The following is a 7,313-nucleotide window of genomic DNA, read 5'->3' on the forward strand; positions in this document are numbered from 1 at the left end:
CTGGTGGACAGACTGCACTACTGAATATCATCCAGGGGCTTAGCTGCCATATGCAACAAATGGTAACATACCTGGAAGGCATCCAAAATGCTATGTCTGGCCTAACAAGGTCTTTTCAAGATCTAGCCTCCTGACTGATAGCAGACTCCCAAAGGTGTGCCCTTACCCATCCTGATGTCCTATTCCCAGACCTGTCCCTAGCACATTCACACCATTGGATGCACCCACTCAAACAGACAGCAGCACACCCACACAAAGGTCCCAAACACAGGCATACAACCAAACATACAGATACCACACCCACCACCACACCCAGATGCACCACCACGCTCACAGATACCACAGCTACCATCACACACACATGTACCACCCCCACCAGCAGTACACCTACACACATCACACCTACCAACACATCCACATGCACCACCACTAGTACACCCACTGGCACCGCACCCACCGGCAAACCCACATGAACCAACACTAGAGCATCCACAGACATTACACCCACCACCACACCAACATGCATGCCTGGCTTGGCAGTTCAACCTGGATTGTTCCTATAAGGAGCGGGGTCAAGACTGATTTGCATATGGCTGAGCTGGGGTGGCAAAGTGAGCTAAAGAATGATGATGGATTCAACCCAGATCTGTGACTGGGGGTGAGTGTCTGAAAAGTTTCAGTGCTCCGTCAATCATCTCCTTGTGTTTACTTTGTTTGCCCTAAGTTGGCAGGGTGTACTCAGATGTGGGTTCCTTCCTCACTTTGCCACTGGATTCAAGCTAGCCTGGCTGATGAGGGGTGTTACCATGAAACCGGTCCCAGGATGCTTGTTTCCGGTTCAGCGAAGACCTGGCTTGGCAGTTCAGGCTGGACTGTTCCAATAAGGAACAGGGTCAAGACTGATTTGCATATGGCTGGGTCTGAACTGGGGTGGCGAAGTGAGATAAATAATGATGATGGATTCAACCCAGATCTGTGACGGGTGAGTGAAAAGATTCAGCACTCCGTCCATCATCTCGTTGTGTTTGCCCAATACCATCACCAGCACACCCACAGACACCACACCTTATGCACCACCACATCCACATGTAAATGCACCTGGGCGTAGTTCGCGGAGCCGCACTCCGCGGAGCTACGCGAAGATGCACTTGCACTCCGCGACCTACTCGTAGCTCCGCGGACATGCGTAGTTGCTTGCTAGACCCGTTCGCGCGCCGTTTTTCGTCTTCGGGAGCGCGGTGCGCGTGTTCGGGGCGCTGCCTGCATGCTCGAGATGGCTAGCGCGCTAAGTTACCCAAGAGGTTTGTCCCGCCCGCTTACGTTCCCTTATTTCCTGTTCCGGGTCACAAGTAACGTGTTCGCGTTGTGCAAGACATGTTCGGGAACTCATCTTCTCGTTCGCACTACAAAAGTGCGTGATCGCGCTAAATATCGCGCAAACTTACCCAGGCGGTCGCGACGGGCGGAGCCATCTTGGATTTCACACTCTGGCTATGGTTTTGGGCCTACTTTAGCATCTAGCTCCTATCTCTTCAATCCTGGTCTTTTCACCCACTTTTTCAAACTTTCTTTAGTTATTACCTATCTCTCTCTGTGCCTAGGTTTATATTTTTCATTTTATTTCTACTTTTACAACTTTTTTCAACTTTTCTCTTGTTTTATATTACTTCCTTCTTTTACCTTGCTTCTTCTTTCCCCTACCTTTTTGTCTTGAACTTTTCTTCTCCCCTCCACCCAGAACCATGGTGAAGGGTGCCAGCAGCATCGGCGGCTCAAAGGGCAAGGCGGCTGTGCCCAAAAAAAAACGGCTGCCTTGCGGCAGAATGCGCCCCGCAGGAGTGACGGCCCGCCAACTTTTTGGGGAGGAGGAGGTGGCTGCCCTGGTCTTTTTTATCCAGCGCCACCTCCCCTTGACCTTGGCAGCAGGCGGCAGGCCCGGCTCCGGCTACCGTATTGAAGAGCGTCTCCGGCGGTGGGCGAAGGTGCGCCGGGCAGTCTTCCGCTGCTCCGGTATCCGGCGTACCCACCATCAGCTGTCCCACCGCTGGGCCGACATTTTGGACCGGGAGCAGGACCTGTTGGACCTGCTTGGTGTCGAGGTTGTGGGTCTTGGTGAGTGGCTACCCAAAAAAAAAAGTGTGTGTGTATATATATATATATATATATATATATAGTAGTATAAATATTGTTATTGTATCTTTCTAAATCTTGGCTGAATAAGTAACGCGATGACTGTTGCTCCTAGTTACATTTCCGATGTATTCCGTTATATCTACTGTAATTGTATGACACTGTTCTTCTTCACTGACTCTTGCGTGTTGTTTCAACTTGGCGCTAGCTGTTGCTGTTTATTGATGTGACATTTTCTTTATTGTAGAGAACTGAAGTTAGTTAATGCTATTAATAGAGTCTTGTCCTTCATTTGTCCGTCAGTGAAATAGCGGTGGATGGATAATTGTACGTAGTTTGCATATTGTAGCATTTTTTTCACGGGCTTCTCTTCTGCATTAATCCTCCTCTGGCAATGAATGCTAAAGTTACTTTGTTCTTCTTACCTCAGCCAGGGCCGGCTTTAGGCATGTGCAAGCTGTGCAACTGCACAGGGCCACCAAACTTCAGGGGCCACCACACCAATATATATCCTTAATTTAATAATCCTCTGAGGATGGATACATATTTGCGTGGCGGCCCCTGGCAGGGATTTGGTGCCTCCGGCTCTGTTCCACTTCCAAACACCCTGACTCCCCCTCTTCACTGGCCTCCGTCCTCCGCCCCGACCTCCTCTTCCGGGGCCCCCTACCTACGCTCCCTGCCCAGGACCACCATGAGCCTAGAGCCCCCCTGCCTCAGCCCTCCATAGAACTGATGTAGTTTGTTTAATGAGTGGGTAGGCTTGGCAGCAGTAGCATTCAGTCAGTCGCAGAACAAAATATGATGCAACGAACTTACAATTTCGTGTATGCACAAAGTTTCTGCATGTCTCCTCCTTGTGATCTATGCATTTTGCTGGCAAAAATGAAAAAGAAATGACTACTCACAGATAATTGATTACCCCATTCTTGAATCTTGAATCGGTGGTGTTGTTCAGGTGTTACTGCCTCTGTGTTACTTAGTAATCTGCAATCAGAATGTTTATGGAACATTTGATTTGTTTTCTCCAAGTATACAGTCAGTGAATCCTGCAAGGCAGTAGTCATTTGGTAGATCAATGTTTGTTTCTTTTAATGTTCTAGCAGTGGTTTTTGATTTGAAATGATGTCTATGTTTCACAGCACTCAATGTTTTTCTCTTTGTTTATTATTTCTTACATGAACCACAGAACCCAGGGGCAAGCAGAAGGCTGGGACCGAGTCGGCGGGTGAACCACCACAGGCACAGAGCTCCTCTACTGAGGATCCTGCTGCTGTCCCCAGTAAGTCCAACAGTGCTTTCTTTTGGAACAATGATATTTCCCTAACTTTGTAACGGAGCTTTTTTTTTTCAACCGATTAATTACATTTACTTCCTAAAGAAATTTTGACTCTTTAGTTAAGGTATTAATCTTTTCCATAAATATGTGATAAAAATTAGAATAGCTGTAGGCACAGGGTCCACTCCTGTGTTATGCTTTTTCCTCTGTAATGTCTCTGCTTTGGCAATTGACACCAACCAAGTATGCATCCAGATGTTGGTCTAGTATTTTGTAAACGTTAGTATACCACTAGTAGTCTTGTGGGAATTCTATCTTCTATGGAGTCATATACATATTACATAACTATGCATGCACCAGAAAATTGGATGTTGGTGCTGGTAGGCAGGTTGGACCTTACTTACACCTCAGTCACAGAACTCTGAGGAACCCACAATTCACTGAACGACAACCTATATGGGCTCAGTCATTGGTCAATTATTCAATTATCACACTCCTGAACCCCAATACCAAGATGCCCAATGCTTTTATTACACAATCCATAACCTAAGTAACCCCCTTTTGCTCACTCACTCGTGTAAGTCTACAAGACAACAGCCACTGAAAATAAACTTCAGAGTCAAAGTGGTACTTCAAAAGCTTTATTTTGTTAGAAGTAAGTAAGTAACATCAATGTTTTTAAGTTGTTCCGTGAAATACGTCGAGGGGCCCACCAGAAAAAATCCAGAGTTAAAAAAGGCTGAATAAAGTAATCAACATTTGTACAGCTACTAGTGCACGATAGGGAAATGTGGGAAATGTCGGAGACCCCTCACCATTGAACGTATACTGGTTACATATGCCTCTTTTTGGTAAGCTCTGGAAATGTCAGCTTCGTAGAAGGAAATCTTCTCATCTGCCGAAAATTAATGACAAAAGTGGTGCACGTTAGACAGTATGAAATACATTTAGGCAAGTTTTATGCAGCCATGCTAAAAAAAAGTTGTAACCTGTAAGCAAACTCGAATCCACAATCCACATACAAAACGTAAATACGGGCCCATTTATTTTCCAACCTCTTCAGGTGTATGCATTGAACAATCATGTTGCCTCAAAGGCGTCTTCTACTGCGCAACAAGCTGCGAGGTAGCATGCGCAAAATTGGCTACGTTGATGTACAAAGGTTACATAGTTCACTTCAAATTTCCAAGGACTAGAGTAGCAGTACAGATGAGATGAGCTTGGGTACCATACCATAACAAATGAATGCTAATATGTGTAGTGACTCTGCTGTACTATGCAATGTGGACTACTACTGATTACGTACGTTGTACTTAACTGTTTTGCAGAACTCCATTCTTGGTGAACAAGTACAATGGGGGCTGTGCATCCATCTAAAAAGGTGTATTTATTTTTATAGGTGCAGAACCCGTACCATCCACCAGTGCCGACGGGGACAGCGGCGCAGCGTCAGCGATGCCGGAGGGGACAGGAGGATCAGAGGCACCTACACCAGCACCAGCAGCAGTGGGGGAGGAGCCAACAGCGGTGGGCGATGGTAAGTTACATTCAATAGTGATCCGCATTACTTGGTGGGAGGGGAACACTTCCTCACTGTACTCTGAGAATTAAGAACTTGAAGTTCTACTGGACAATATATGACGCCACCTTTACTTGTCATTACCGTGCTTAGCATTACCACTACAGTAATGCAGGTGGCTGATAGCAGTCGGATGCATGGGTTGTTGTTGAAGCATGTAAAGGGGAAAACACAGCTGCCTGCGTGGTTGGGAGACACACCCAATATCGGTGGTTAGTGGATAGTCTCAGCAGCAGCGGTGTTTTGGTCAAACCCAAAGGCAAGGGAAGGAGGGGACGACTGGATGCATGGGTCGTTGCTGGTGAAACACAAACCAAATAAGGTTTGTTGCGCGATATAAAGAATGATAGTCTCTACTAGACATTTACTACTAGCTGCCCCCTGTTAATTAATGTTAGTTTGAGACTGTTCCCGCCTTCCCGGAAGCAGAGTATATAATATAAAACGAGATATCAAAAAGACAGGTGTTCGTTCGTATGTGTGTGACCGTTGAAGTACACCCATGCTACTAGGGCAGGCATAATGCCGTGCCAAAAAGTCCAACAAATAAATTATATAGGCCGTAGAATGTTCAAGATAGATGCAACACAATTTTTTGTACTCAGCTTGCTTGCTAGTGCTACTGTGCCACTATGTGTTGAATCAATTTTGTGTTCTTGATTTGCTGGGATTTTGGATTACAACAATTCTGTTTCTTTCTTTATAGTTACTCCTTCAAAACGAACAAGGAAGGAGTTGGCAGTCCGGGCCCGGCAGCGGAAACTGCAGGCCATCGTTGAGGCCTACCGCCGGCTGGTGGCTCAGGCCGAGGAGGAGGAGGAGGAGGCGGCGGCAGCAGCTGCTGCCTCTTCCAATGCCCCGGCCCCCAAGCCTGCAGGAGTACGTCGCCGTGGTCAGGCAGCCATCCGCCGCCGAATTTTTACGTCATCGGCGGCCCCCCCACAACATGCGTGCCAATGTAGGTGCCGGGAATTTCAACAAAAGATTCTCCGCCGGGTAGCGAGGTTTGAGGAGGAGCGGGTGAAGCTTGAGGATGGAATAGAGGAGCGGGTGAAGCTCATTGTGGACAAACACCTGAAAGCCCGCCGGCTTTGAGATGGACCCTGTTTGTTTGCCCCTTTTTCAATCCTTTTGTTGGTGGGTGGGATTTGGGTGTTGGGGTTTACATTTAACTTTGAAATTTGGTTGGGGTTAGGGGAGGGTAGGGACAGCTGTGGGGTAAGATTTCATATATATTTTATTTTTGTATCATCTTTCTTTATATTATGTTAAAATAAAAATGAGACACAAAGTTATTTTCCAAAGAAATTATTTGAAGTTCATTTGTGTTTGTTGGGGGGGTGGAGGGGGGACTGTTTCACCAAATAATGTACGTTGTGCAACATCGCAACGTTTAATTGGCCATGCAGGTCAGGGGACAGTGCTTTCGAATAAAAAAATATATTGGCCACATCTTTAACATGCAGACAGATAGATGCGGTAAACCCTCACCGAGTTATATTTGTAGTATTAGAAGAACTACCAGTCTGTCTTGCGTTATACCTCGCAGCAAACTTATCTTACCTGTGATTGCTGATGATGAAGTGGGCTGCATTTGTTTCCCAAGACAATGGATAAGAATCTGTTGTTCTGAACTTCTGTGATAGTAGTAGTAGCTGCCAGTAGCATTTTGAGACAAAAAGAAAGAGGGAGTCATTTGCGTGATAGACAATGTGGGGGTAGTATAAGTATTAAGTACAGTACATTACACGACTGACCCAATAGAATTTTGCAACTGCTAAACTGAAACAAAACAATGGTTTTGGGGACTGGAAAGTAAGTGCAAGAGAAGATAAGAAGTTCAACTGTAGTTGTAGTACTCACGTCAACGTCAAACTTTTCTAAATCATAATGCTGTAAACTTAAACCCAAACAATGACGCCAATTCATTACGTATTCGTTGTTTGATGGTAATGGTAAATTATTTGGCATTATACACAGAGCTTGAGTTGGGAAGCAGAAGAAGATTCCGGCCATGCCTTGTTGAAATTACACTATTGTTGCTTTCACCACATCTGCCCCAGCAAGCGCGTGATCAAATTGTTGGTGTATATTTAATGTAACAAACATCGCACCTCAATGAAACCACGCAGCCCGGGGGAAGAGGGTTAGGGTTTGTTGAATGGATGGGTACGGGGGTTTTGGGAAAGGTTTGAGAAAGAAAAACAGTACGCATGTAGACAACAAAAGCAAAACAATGAAGACGATGATTTATGATGTTGAATTTGATCCACTAGCCAATGAATGTAAGGAATAAACGTAGGAACAGGATACGCTGAATATCAT

The 7,313-nt window shown here is 45.7% G+C and overlaps 1 long non-coding RNA gene across 1 annotated transcript; it reads left to right on the plus strand.

Moving 5' to 3' along the window:
• Nucleotides 1–2,956: 2,956 nt before the first annotated feature.
• On the plus strand, nt 2,957–5,868 carry LOC144819732 (uncharacterized). Its single transcript, XR_013607536.1, has 3 exons — nt 2,957–3,412; nt 4,809–4,946; nt 5,695–5,868. It is a non-coding gene; the product is annotated as an uncharacterized LOC144819732 (long non-coding RNA).
• Nucleotides 5,869–7,313: the final 1,445 nt, after the last annotated feature.

Source organism: Lissotriton helveticus, chromosome 2_1, assembly GCF_964261635.1.
Source record: "Lissotriton helveticus chromosome 2_1, aLisHel1.1, whole genome shotgun sequence".
NCBI lineage: Eukaryota > Metazoa > Chordata > Amphibia > Caudata > Salamandridae > Lissotriton > Lissotriton helveticus.